The sequence below is a fragment of the Miscanthus floridulus genome, chromosome 15 (genome assembly GCF_019320115.1).
Source record: "Miscanthus floridulus cultivar M001 chromosome 15, ASM1932011v1, whole genome shotgun sequence".
NCBI classification, from domain to species: Eukaryota; Viridiplantae; Streptophyta; class Magnoliopsida; order Poales; family Poaceae; genus Miscanthus; species Miscanthus floridulus.
Genome location: NC_089594.1, coordinates 554,111 through 568,091, shown reverse-complemented (window position 1 = coordinate 568,091; position 13,981 = coordinate 554,111). Strand labels below are relative to the sequence as shown.

At 46.6% G+C, this 13,981-nt stretch overlaps 1 pseudogene; it reads right to left on the bottom strand.

Annotated features, from left to right (window-relative positions):
• Nucleotides 1-747: 747 nt before the first annotated feature.
• On the bottom strand, nucleotides 748-2,983 carry LOC136509632 (uncharacterized; annotated as a pseudogene).
• Nucleotides 2,984-13,981: the final 10,998 nt, after the last annotated feature.

Below are 13,981 nucleotides of genomic sequence, written 5' to 3'. Positions count from 1 at the left end.
GCATGTGGCATGAGAGCCCGGTCATGTGTGTATGTGGGGATGGATGAAGAAGCATGGAGTGTGCTGGCCCCTGTGCCATGTGTGCTGCGTTTGCTTTGTCTGCCTGTGATTCGTCCAACGCTGCCTGGCTGCCATCAGCTAAGCTAGGAACAGTAGGCGCTTGCCACTGTTCCCAGTGAGGTTTGCAGTGGCAGGAGGACAGGGCTTTTGAGCTTGTGATTGTTGGCCATCTATGGATTGCAACTGCGAGGGGGCAATGATTTGGGTCCCCAGTCAGTCCATCTGATCCTGAGCCCTCCCTCCTGAATGCAGCAGCTTCTTTTTGCCTGAATGTGAATAGCAAGTTGGTTGGTTGGTTGGTGTTGTTGATTGCATGGGTTGGGTTGGGCAGGAGCAGCACTTTGATACTCCCTCCGTCCAGGAAAGAATGCAATTTTAGCACAGTATCATGGTTTTGTATCTTAAGTTCGATCAATTATAGATAAAAAGTATTAATATTTATAATATCAAATAAATATCATTAGATTAATTACGAAATAGTGTATTGGTAATGGCATGGACTGCCGCCTACCAGTGGACCATTGCCGGCAGCCGCCTCTCACTCCACGAGCACCACTGGCCATGTGCTTGATCTGAAAATGTCACTCATCGTCATTCTGCCAGCTACAGAGCGACACAACCATGACAGAATAGCACCAAGCTGTAGCATTGCACAGCTCATTAGCTTCCTCAAGATTGCAGCACACGAGTTCTAACACACGCATCTTAAATTAATATATAATCAAACTTCCAACCTAACTTTAAAAAAAGATGTAACACACTGAGTCTAACTTCGAACCAAAACATAATGCAACCTAAAAAGACGAAGCGCAGAGGGACTGTTGCCTTGTTCTTCTTCCACGGAGTATGGACAGCATGTTTCTTCATGGCATGGGACTGTCACCTTGTTCTTCTTCGTCATAGTAGCCTTGTTCTTCTTCCTCATTGTAGTCTGTTTCCATGTCCGACATGTCCTGCATTAAGTTCATTTCATGTTATACATATATGGTTGTATGAAGTAATTTTTTTTTGTGAAGAGGAACCAATACTCACGCCGTGCAAATCGTCGTTACATCCTTTCACTAGGTACAGATGACAAATTTTAGTCCCCTCTTTTTCATGAGCAAGCACCAATTCATTTACCTCTTCTTGTCCGTCAATCTGTACTAACCCAGTTGATGGCTGACTCCTAGGAGCAGGATTGAGGTAGTACAACTGTCTGTCTCCTCTGTATCCAAAAGGTTTCAAAGCCCCCAACATCATGACAAACTTAATAGTAGTGGCTGGTTTTGTAATTGTAAACTAGCCTAATTCTTCTCGACTGTCGTAGTACTTCTTCAGATCTGAATAAAGTTCCTTCACTGAGTGAAGGATAAATCGCATTACAACATCCTGCACGTATAGATTAGACGAATAAGGACAATTTGGCCACACGGAGTTTTACAAGGAAACTATACGAAAATTTCATATACCGGGCCACACTCGTTGTCCAGTAATATATGCATGTATTTCCGTGGTATGTAGATCCCATCTTGTACCTGAAAGTGCAAAGATTCGAGGAGTTCAAATGGCTATCTATATAATGCAAAATATGAAATACTAGCGTACTGTAGTTACCTCTACATTCATGTTGGCACGGACCTCCTCTTCTTGGATCAAGGATCAGCCCTCCTCTTGTTTGATCAAGGACTGAATCATTGACTTCAATTTTGAGCGCTCATTATCCAACTCCTTATCCATTTGTTCCCCTGCCTGCTTAATCATGGAGTCAACGTTGGCTCGCTCTTTCTTTATGTTGGCATCATTTTCTTCAAGGACCTTTGATAAGGATTGATTTAAGACAGCGCATTCCTGCTTCATCTTCTCGGCAAAGGTAGCACGCTGATCATGTAACGCTTGCTTCAGCAGGCGACCCAGTGCGACCTCCATTCTCATAGCAACGTCATTCTGCTCAATGGTTGACCCTTCGTCCAGCAGTTTTCGCTGAGAAATTATGTACCGCTCATTTTGTTGTCGCACTTGTTTTGTTCTGATGTCAGCGTCAGAACGGTCAAGCTGTAACTTCAATTTCATATCCTCGAAGTCCGCCTTTAGTTTGCTAGCCATCTCGTCCCACTCCTTCAGGTGGTTTGTAAGATCCATGGTACCTGAAGTTTGACGTAGCAGTTTTGTAAATCATAAACAAATAAAAATGGCTTAAGTTTTGAGCAGTGAATCATTGACAGTAGTAGAGAATAAAAATAATACACTATTTCTGTAAAATATATTGCTCAACATAATGTATCAGACAATAAATTGCATCTATAGCTGCACAAAAAGTATGATGTTGGAAAAAATGGTAAATATAAGCCTCTAACCCATATAAGCTATTAGTAACTGTGTACACAAAGAGGAATACAGCATTAACAGACTGTTCCAGTTCATTCAAATTCACTATGCATCTCTGTCATGTTTATTCAGCATTATATTGAGCAGATTCAGAATTTTGTTATGCTATTGGCAGAGGCAGACAACAATTACTAATCAAATATCAGGTGCAACGTATACAAGGTTACTAAAAGTATGAGACAGGTGAAAGCATTATTTTTGACGAAACAGGTAAAATCTTGGTCTAGAAATCAAAATAGATCTCGTCCTATGAGGATTCCATCTCTGTATGTATACATACAACAGTTCCCTACATATGAAATATTCCAAATGAATTCACTGAATGTCTGAATCACTAATACCTCGGTACCTCACCAATGAGACAGGAGAGTGAGAGCTGGCCGCCTGGGACTGGCCGCTGCCCGCTGGGCGGCTGCCTGTGGCCGCCGGACGCCGCCCAAATGAGGAGACGCGCAGGCCGTCAGGCCGGACTCCGAAGGGCTGAGGCTGGGGCGCACCGGCGCGGAGCAAGCGGGCAGCTGGCCGGCGGAGGGCGCGACACGAGGACGGGGACGGGGGCGCGGGACGACTCGCGAGGGTGGCTGCCGCTCGAGACAGGGACGGGACGCGAGCACGGAGTCGAGTCGGGAGGCGCAACCGGAAGGGCGAAAGGGGTCGTACGTGGAATTGGTGAGAATGGGCTCTGTTGCTCGCTTAGTGGACCGGTGGAACATTGGGCCTTATTGGGCTGGTAAGCTGAGAAGTGGGAAGAAGCGAGAAATGGCCCAGGTCGTGAATCAGTCGTCTTCAATCTATCCTACACATCTATGGTGAACTTTCTAAAAAAATCAATCTATGTTGAAAACAAAAAAAAATCCTTGGATCCGTCCCTGCACCCGACTGAAAAATCCAACCCGCAGTCCTGCACTGACTTAAACCCTAATCCACCCTGAACCAAAATCTAGAACCTGAATGCACTCTAAAAACTCGACCTTTTCACATGGAAATCTAGTATCACGATCCATACCTTCTCGAGGGCTGTGTGACCTCGCCGCAGGTGACCTGGATCCGGGGCTGTGTGACCTCGCCGGGGGTGACCTCGATCGGGCCACAGAGATGGAGCGGATGCGGCGGCGGTTATGAGATGCGAATTGCTGGGATGCGATGATTGAAACCAATCAGGGATAGGGAAACTACTAATTATAGACTCCTTGTCTGGACTGTATGCAATGGCGATCGGGGAGAAGATTCGTGTACTGGGCCTGATGCTGTCGGTGCCGTGGGGATTCACTCCGCCCTAGATGCTGTCGTCGCCGTGGGGAGTCCCGTGTGGTGGATGTGGGTAGGGTACTATCGGTGTTTCGAGTAAACACCAACGAGTAAATTTGTTCATTTGCGCGTCTGGCTCGGATGGTGTGCTAAAAGACACAAGGTTTATACTGGTTCGGGCGGAATGTCCCTACGTCTAGTTTGTGGTTGCTACTCGTGTTATTAGCACTGAAAAGTTCATAGTAGGGGTTACAAATGGGCGAGAGAGGGACAGGCCCCAAGTCTCTGATGGAAAGGTCGAATGGGCACTGAGAGCTTGGTTGCTGCTCAGCTATGTGTGATGCGATGCGTGGTGTGTTGAATCGATCCATCCCTTTCGTGGGGTGTCCTGCCTTCCCCTTTTATAGACCAAGGGGAAGTAGGGATTATAGATGGGAGAAAGAAAAAAAACCAGAGGCAAATGAGGTCCTACCGAGATGTCGGGTCTTCCTTTTCCTCTGAGCGAGCCCCGCTAACACGGCAGATGATGCTAGGGATAGCTCCACGCTAGGCATCTGTCCGCTGATGATGCCATGTTCTGGCTTGATCAGCAAGTGGCCATGTCCCATCCCACCCTGGCGGGCGGCTCGACGGACCAGAGTGCTGATCTACGGCCCTACGGGGAGCAGACGGTGCAATGACCGCACGTCTGCTACTGTAGATGATGCGAGTTCCCTCCTGGACCGTAGTGGTTGTCGTATGCTTCCGTCAGGATCCACGCCCGAGGGCAAATGGCGGCGCCCACAACACTGTAAGACAAATGTCGACGCTTACAAAACTATTCAGGCTCTGACATGCCTAGAAGGGCTTAAAGCATCCGTCTTGTCATATCATGTCAGTACTTTCCTGCAGGCGTGCAGGGTATGGTCCTCGGTATTGTGGCTGACTTGAGTGCGCTGCCTTATCTACGCGCGTAGTTATGAAGGAGCAGCGTACAGACATCGGACGAGGCGAAGCTAGCCCCCGGACGTCGGGCGAGGTGGAGTCTGCCCTCAGACATCGAGCGAGGCGGAGCCAGCCCTCGGACATCGGGCGAGGCGGAGCTAGCCCCCGGACGTTGGGCGAGGCGGAGTCTGCCCCCAGACGTCGGGCAAGGCGGAGCCAGCCCCTAGACGTCGGGCGAGGCGGAGCCAGCCCCTAGACGTCGGGCGAGGCGGAGCCAGCTCCCGGACGTTGGGCGAGGCGGAGCCAGCCCCTAGATGTCAGGCGAGGCAGAGCCAGCCCTCGAGGGTCAGGAGAGATGGAGCCAGCCCCCAGACGTCGGGCGAGGCGGAGCCATCCCCCAGACGTCGGGCGAGGAGGAGCCAGCCCTCGGGGGCCGGGCAAGACGAAGTTTGCCCTCAGACATCGAGTGAGGCGGAGCCAGCCCTCAGGAATTAGCTTGAGGCAGGGCCCATGGTTTCAGTGGACGAACGAGTGACCCAGCAAGCGGTGTAGTCGCGCTCTCGATCACACGGATGAATCAACGTTGACGGTCATTAGCTCCTCCTCTTCAGGTACCCTAATATTGGTCCCCGACAGTAGCCCCTGAGCCCCCGGGCGATTCGAGTAGAATTGCCTGGGGGATTTTTTTTGACTTGCTAGCGGGTGCGCACGAGCGCATCTGGTGGGTGAAGCCCCTGAGCCTATGGAGGAGTAGGATACTCCTTCAGAGGGTTTTCCGCACAAGAGGGTTCTGAGAACCCTGGCCCTCTAGTGTTGTCCATGGCGTGCCCTAAAGATGGCGATTTCTTCTTTGCCAAGGCCAGACTCTTCGCGGGTATGGTCGTGAGATTTGATGGTTGTTAGCCGGATAGCTCAATTGGGATCCTGGTATCCCGTTCATGGGGATCCGCCCAGGGTCAGCCTGACTAAGACTCGATTGCGGGTCGAGACTCCTGTGAAGCTCATGCGCCTGAGTTTTGGCCGCTCGCGGGCCCATCCTTTGTCATAAGGGTGCCTTGGGATGGCCGTCGAAACCATTGATGGGGCAGCCCTCGAACTCCTAGGCCCAGGCGGGCGGGAGGAGTGCTTTTTGACCTGTATCCCTTTTGCTGGTAAAGTGTGCTTGTCTGCCCGGGGAGGCGAAACGTCCGGCACGCCTTCGGAGGGAAAGGATAGAGATTGCGGACGCATATCCCGTGACGTGACATGGTGGTGGATCGTGGCTGGCGTGGAGATCTAGGTAGACGGTTGCCTTGCTCGCATCCGTCGCAACTATAAAACCAAATGGTTCGCCCCTAGGGTTTCGTACTTTGCCTCCTTGCCTTTGTATCTACAACCTCCGCTGCCAATCGCCTAAGCCTCCCGCATCCGTGTTTCAGCCATCGTCGAATTCGCATCCACCACTCCAATCCACCAATGGAGCCATGGTGCCACTCCGATATTACCCTCCAGCGCCTGGAGGGCCTCATTCATCATGGTCTCCTTTGCATGTGGACCACCGCTGAGGAGTGGCGGCTGCCTGGCGATGAGGACGCGTCGTCGCCGCCCAACGGCTACGTCGTGTCCTTCGCTCACTTCCACGAGCGGGGATTTGCCACCCTCGCCCACAAGTTTCTTCAGGGTTTGCTGCACTACTATAAGGTAGAGCTGCAGCACCTTAATCCCAATGGAATCCAGCACATTGTGGCGTTCGTCGCCCTATCTGAGGGATTCCTAGGGATTAGTCCCCACTTTGACCTATGGCGGTAGTTCTTCGCCATCACCCTCCTAACAAAGTGGGAGAAGAAGTAGGAGCTAAACCTGCCGATGGGATGTGCCGGCATTCAGCTCCGCAACAATCGGGTCGCGAGTACCCGTCGATGTGTCTATCGACCTCCTACAAGGGGTGGCATTCGCATTGGTTCTACGTCAAGAACGATGCGGCGCCCCCTTGCTAGAGTTCATCGGGCGCCTCATCTAAGAGGTCCCAGACTCGTGGAGGAAGTGGGGAGTCTCGGAGAAAGATAAGAAGAGAATCCAAGACCATCTTGCCACCATCCGAATCCTGAAGGAGAGGGGCGTGAAGGGGTCAGGGATCATCGGCACCTACCACATGTGGAGGGTGGCGCCGCTGATGAGGCGCGTGCTTCCCCTGCACATGATGGCGCTCGAGGCGTCACTTGATGAGATGGTGCTCACTGAGGGAGCGCTATCCCCCTCCAAAGTGGTGCAGCGCATCAAGGAGGCAATGGAGCCTTCGTGGGACGACGCCGGCGCTATCCTTGATTTTATGTATCCGGTGCCGGGGCATCCCCCAATGCGGCCAGAATTGGGGTACATTATCTTCGTAAGTTTTCTTTCCTTGTGCCTCCTTTTTAATTGAACTCCTGACCTCTCGATGCTAATATTGAGATAGGGGGACCAGTCGAAGAGACTCATCCATACGGATCACCCGGTTCCACTACCGAAGGACCCATCCATGATGGCAGCCAACCGCGTCGCGGTCGAGCGACAGCGGAAGGCGAAGGAGGACGAGAGGAGGAAGAAGCAGTAGAAGCTACGGGCACGGGAGCGAGGGGAGGACATGGACATTGATGACGATGACGATGAGGAGGATGACGAGGTAGTTGCCGACACTGAGTGGGATGACCTAGAGAGCGAGGATATGCTGATAGGTATCCACTCATCCGTGTGTTAACACTGGATTTTGGTCGACTTTGGAAGATGACAGGTGGACCCGCATGAGGGAGGAAGGACGTTCGGCAAACAAAGCGAGCGGTCGGCTAAATGCTTGTGCGGTTGGTTACTTCAGAAGGTGGTGACTCCATTCGGGAAAGCAGAAGATGGCAAGCAAAGCCGATCGAAAAGATGAAAGTTGTAATAATAAAGGACTCTGAGAGTTTAGGGCAAGGAATCGTGGTTTCCAAGTTTGTTTAAGAATTCCTTTGTAAATCGTAGTCTTTTAGGACTCGTGTTTTGTCTAGGGTATAAATATTGACCCTCGACCATTGTAATAAGGGTTCACAACCAAATCAATACAACCGGCCCCGTGCCAACTTTCGAGTCCTTTTGTCGTGTCGTCGAGTTCTTCGAGAGGAGTCATCGATCCGTCGACCTCCGTAAGTTCCGACAACCTTGTTATCATGTTTAGTATCATGCGGTGGATTTAGACATGATGCAAGTAGTCTTGTTTATTTTCAATGATCGTGCGGCGGATCTTTGCTTGACAATCAAGAAGTCTTTGCTTATGCTTTGTTTATGAGTAGATACCGTGCGGCAGGCGTTTGCTCAATATGCATAGTGAAAGCAAGACAGTTATCGGCTCTATTAGATACGGCAAAATCTAAATAGATTCATTAAGTTATCCTGTGTTGCATGTTTTAAATATTTTATATATTTGTAACACACTTCTGCCCAATCTAGATTGATATTGTTCGGCCCTCTCTTATGGTTTTATTCATGCTCTAATGATCATTGCTTTCATATTACCTTTGCAAATGAATAACATGCTCATAATGGCTGAATTGTTTTAATCTAGATTGTCACATGTCGTGGGTTCATGTATGTTAATTACGTTTAAGCTTTGACGAAACTAGGTGTCGTGCGGCAGATGCAGGTTTTAGATTAGTTTAATCGTGTTTATTTGCACGTTCCTTCTTCATGGACCCCAACTCGGCTGGACTGCTGAGCTTGGTTATGCATTAACTCATAATTAATTTCACTTGTTCAAACATGTCTTCCCATGCACATGCATTCGGCAATCAGATCTTTACGTGTGTTCATCTTACGATTAGTCGAATGGTTTATAAACTCGTTGGCAGACAGCTTCCTATAGCTGTATGTCGTTGTAAGTGGCTTCAGGGCCGTATACATGGAACTGTCTGGTCTCACCCGACATGTTCCGGTTTAGCATTTAACTGTTTTATCCCTTGTTAGTTTTTTCAGGTCAAACTGACTGGCACGTTTCCGGATCACGAAGCACCCGGGCACCCGATTGAAGCCACGCTTTTCGGCTTGCTGTGTGTGAGGCACGGTGTGTCACATTTTGTGCCAACACACTTTTTGGCACGCCCAGTGGGACAATCTGTTAGTTCAAGATGGCGTCTGAGATCAACAATGATCATGTTCTGGATGTGACCATGGTAGAATTGCCAGATAATTACAGGGATTTAGTGCTACAAGCATGTGAGCAATACCAGCGGAAGTGTTTGATGTCCTTTTCCAAAAATAAGAGCAATAAAGTGTTTCAAAAACAGTCAATACCAAGGGTTCTTCTTCCACATCAAACTGATTACACTGAAGAGGAGGATGCTCAGAAGATGGCAGCCTTGGTCTATAAAGCTATGGGAGAAACCATGACAAACCATCACACAGCTTTTCTGAATACCTTTCGGGCAATCATGATTAGTACTTTTGGTCCAATGGTTGATAAATACTTTGAAGAAAATGTTGGACCACTCAGTGGACCGACGCTTTTCAATGTTCCAAAGCATCAAGAGAAGCCTGTTGGAAAAGAAGTAGCGTCGCCTTCAAATATAGGTGGATTGACTCACACTGAAAAGCAATCACATCCCACCTATGGCCAGGTAACATTTGGTACCACAGGAGAAGTGCCACCTTCAGCTTATAGAGTTTCTCCAGCATCAAACAGATTGCAGAAGAATATGTATGGAGATGGGTATCAAGAATTTACTGATTACATTGCTATCAATGCTGTGCCAAATCCAGGGTATAGGAGTGTTTCAGGATTGCCTTCTGGAGTGCAAGTACAAGGAAATCAGGATTCAGGCATTGATGTTTTGATGCACAGGATGGCTGATATGATGCAGAATCAGTTCGGCTTGAAGCCAAAAAATCAATCTTATTCATACAAGTCTCCTTATCCAGAGTGGTACAACAGAGTGGCGTTACCTCCAAGGGTGAAGCCTCCAACAGATTTGACCAAGTTTTCTGGTCAAGATGATACTAGTACCATGGAGCACGTCAGTCGGTACTTAATGTAGCTTGGAGAAGCTGCTTCAGATGAAGCTTGGAGGATTCGATATTTTCCTTTGTCTCTTACAGGACCAGCTTTCACGTGGTTCACGTCTTTACCAGCTCATTCCATTGGTATGTGGGCAGAGCTAGAGCAGAAGTTTCATTCATATTTCTACACAGGTACTAATGAGAAGAAGTTGGTTGATCTCATGAGTCTGAGGATGAGAACAAATGAGACACCATTGGAATATCTTCGCAGATTTAGGGAGACTAAGAATATGTGTTATTCTCTGAATTTACCAGATGATCAACTACCTAGAATAGCTATAGCAGGAATGTTGCCAAATATCAGGGAGAAGTTGTTCGGCATGGAGTTTGATGATCTTGGCCAACTTGCACAGCGTTTAGCAGCTATGAGTAATCAGGCCCAAGGATTCAGGAGAGATAATCGCTTTCAGAAGAACAATGCTACTAATGAGGTGTACCAAGGTTTTCTGGAGGAAGCGACTGAGTATATTGATGAAGATGAGATAGCTGCAGCTGAGTTGAATTGGGCAAAGGAGCCTACTTAAGTTAGTCAACGCTGGTTGAAACAACAAAAGGGAACCTATGATTTTGATGTTACTAAGGCAGACAGGCTTTTTGCGTTGTTGATAAAGGAAGGACGCATCAAACTGCCGGAAGGACATCCCATGCTACGTCCTGAAGGAGTGAAAGACAAAAAGTATTGTGGCTTCCATAACACTAATTCTCACTCTATCAATGATTGCCGAGTGTTCAGAATACGAATCCAGAAAGCTATCCAAGAGGGACATTTGAAGTTTGATGGCAAGATGAAAATTGATGATCAGCCTTTTCCACAAAATATGATTTCTTTCTCTGTGAATATGGTCTCTGCCAATGATCTCAAAGGTAAAGGCAAGATGAAGGTGTTGACTTCTGATAGAGCAAAGAAAAGTGGTGCTGTTGACCCGGATCGGCAAGTCACCAGTAGAGAGCTGCAGCAACGAGTTCGGTTTCAGAATAGCCGAACCGAGAAAGGTCAAACTTCCAAACCCAGAGTTACATCACGTATTTTGCTAAACAAGTGGCAGAGAGAGCAAGAGAAGGAATACTATAAGAAGCAATGGTTTATGGAAGAATGCCGGAGGTATGAGGAAGAGGTATACCGAAAGGAGCAAGAAGAATACATGACAGAACAAGAGCAATTTCATTGGGGTTGTTCATTCTTTAGGCATTGTTGGAATGAAGGCTTAAGGTTGCCTGCTAGAAATAATTGTCCGGAGTGTAGTGCTCAGTACTCCGAATATAGGCAATCTCGAGTCGACCGCCGTCCCGTCTATGAGAGGCTTGGAACGAAGGTTCCTGAAGATGATCGGCGTTTAAAAACAGATGATTTTAAGAATCAGCAAAGGAAAAGATTTGCAGGTCAAGATTGGATTCATGATAGGGTGTATGATGAAGAAGCTGATTCCTATAGATACGTGTGGCAAAAAGGACAGTGGTGTCCTCCAGGCCTGAGGAAAAGTCAGAAAAGAAGAGTTCAACGGTTGAGGAATAGGGAGTTGGAACAGGAAGTTACCGAAACAAAGCAAATATGGCGTCCTAAGAAGAAGCCTGATGGATGTGGTCCTTCGGCTGATGCTTGCATGGCTTTCTTCCTCCCATCAGAGTTTATAGCTCCCGAAAGCCAAGATGTCCAAGAAGAGGTGTACTCTGATTTTGATGAAAGTGAATGTCAGGATTTGATGGCCCAGCTTGTATTAACACAGCAGGCTGTTTTTGACAAACCAATCAAGAATCGTCACTTGAGACCACTCTATTTAAAGGGATATGTCAATGGCAAGCCTTTAACCAAGATGTTTGTTGATGGAGGGGCTGCTATCAATATCATGCCTTATACTACCTTCAGAAAGCTTGGGATGACTAATGAAGAATTGTTGAAAACTGACATGGTGCTTAGGGACTTTGCTGGCAACCCTTCCGATACCCGAGGTGCTATCCATGTCGAGCTAACTATTGGGTCGAAAACTCTGATTACTACCTTTTTTGTCATTGATGGCAAGGGGGCATATAGTCTACTCTTGGGCAGAGATTGGATTCATGCTAATTGCTGCATTCCTTCAACTATGCATCAAATTCTCATTCAATGGATTGGAGATGACGTTGAAGTTGTACACGCTGATGATTCGGTAAGTGTTGCTGCCATAGAATCTACCTACTGGGAATATGAAGGCGTCGATTGTTTCTCTAGAAAAGTGTGGAAAGAAGGTCCTATAAATGTTTTCAGCGAGGGCCAACAGCCGATCCAAGCAGTCGGCTCTCATAGCAATTTTTAATGGGAAATCCTGTCGATGGCAACAAAGGAAAGTTGGGACGTGGTTTTATGTCGGCTGATAAGTTGGAAGAAATTGATGTTGGTAATGGTTCTAAGCCAAGGCCGATGTACATTAGTGCAAAGTTAAACTCAGAATATAAATCAAAGTTGATAGATCTGTTGAAAGAGTTTAAAGATTGTTTTGCTTGGGATTACACGGAAATGCCTGGATTGGATCGTTCCATTGTTGAGCATCGATTACCCATTAAACCTGGATTTCGTCCTTACAAACAACCTCCATGGAAGATATACAAAGAGGAAGTATTGGCCGATGTGAAGAAGGAAGTTGAAAGATTAATAGAAGCAAACTTCATTCGGCCATGCAAGTATGCAGAGTGGATTTCAAATATAGTACCGGTATACAAGAAAAATGGAAAAAATGAGAGTTTGCATAGATTTCAGAAATCTTAATAAGGCCACTCCCATGGATGGTTACCCAATGCCAGTTGCTGATTTACTAGTAGACGCAGCAGCAGGTTATGAAATCATTAGTTTTATGGATGGTAATGCTGGCTATAATCAAATTTTTATGGCAATAGAAGATATTTCAAAAACAGCCTTCCGATGTCCTGGTCATATTGGTTTGTTTGAATGGATAGTCATGACATTTGGGTTAAAGAATGCCGGTGCAACTTATCAAAGAGCTATGAATTATATTTTTCACGAGCTGATCGGCAAGATTGTAGAGATCTACATTGATGATGTAGTGGTCAAGTCTAGAAATCGTGAAGGACATTTAGCCGATTTAAGAAAGACTCTGGAGTGTACAAGAAAGCATGGCTTGAAGATGAATCCAAACAAATGTGCCTTTGGAGTTTCGGCTGGAGAGTTTTTGGGATTTTTAGTTCATAAAGGAGGAATTGAAGTTGGGAAAAAGAGCATGGAAGCAATAGACAAAGTTGTGCCGCCAACTAATCTTACAGAATTACAATCATTGTTAGGCAAAATCAACTTTGTAAGAAGATTCATATCCAATCTATCAGAGAGAGTTTTACCCTTTTCTCCTTTATTAAGGCTCAAGAAGGATCAAAAATTTGTATGGGGTGACATACAACAAAAGGCTTTTGATGAGATCAAGCAATATATGAAGGCACCACCTGTGCTGGTACCTCCACAACTTGACAAGCCTTTTAAGTTGTATGTGGCAGCCGATAGCCTAACGATAGGATCGGCCCTTATGCAAGAATTTGAAGGAAAAGAAAGAGTCATAGCTTATCTTAGCCGAAAACTGCTAGACCCGGAAACAAGGTATTCGGCTACAGAAAAACTTTGCTTGTGTGTGTATTACTCATGTACCAAATTTCGGCACTATTTGTTGAATGCCGAATGCGTGGTAGTTTCTAGTTTTGATGTAATCAAACATATGCTATCAATGCCGATTTTGAATGGAAGAATTGGCAAATGGATTTTAGCATTGTCAGAATTTAATTTAAGGTATGAATCGGCAAAGGCGGTAAAGGGTCAAATTATTGCCGATTTTATTACCCAACACCGGGATCTTTCTGTTGAGGCAATGAGCATTGTGCCTTGGGCCTTGTTCTTTGATGGATCATCTTGTAACAAAGGTGGTGGTGCTGGTATTCTCTTGATTTCCCCACAAGGAAAAACTTTTGAGTATGCGGTTCCTATTGAATTTCATGTTACTAATAATCAGGCAGAGTATGAAGCGTTGCTTAGAGGGCTTCAGCTTCTTATAGAAGTAAAGGCCGTTGCTGTTGAAATCTTTGGGGATTCTGAGTTGGTGATTAATCAACTGAGTGGTCAGTATGAATGCAAAAACAATGTGTTAAGAGAATATTATGAGGAGTGTAGAGAACTTTTGAAGAGTTTTCTGGTAGTAACCTTGCATCATATCCCTAGGGAGTACAATGAAGAAGCAAATAAGTTAGCTCAAGCTGCTTCTGGATATCGAGAGAGTCGGGAAGTTTTTGCTATAGAAGAAGGTGTTTTAAATACTGATCAAGTAGATGGTGATTGGAGATACGAAATTACCAATTATCTGAAAGACCC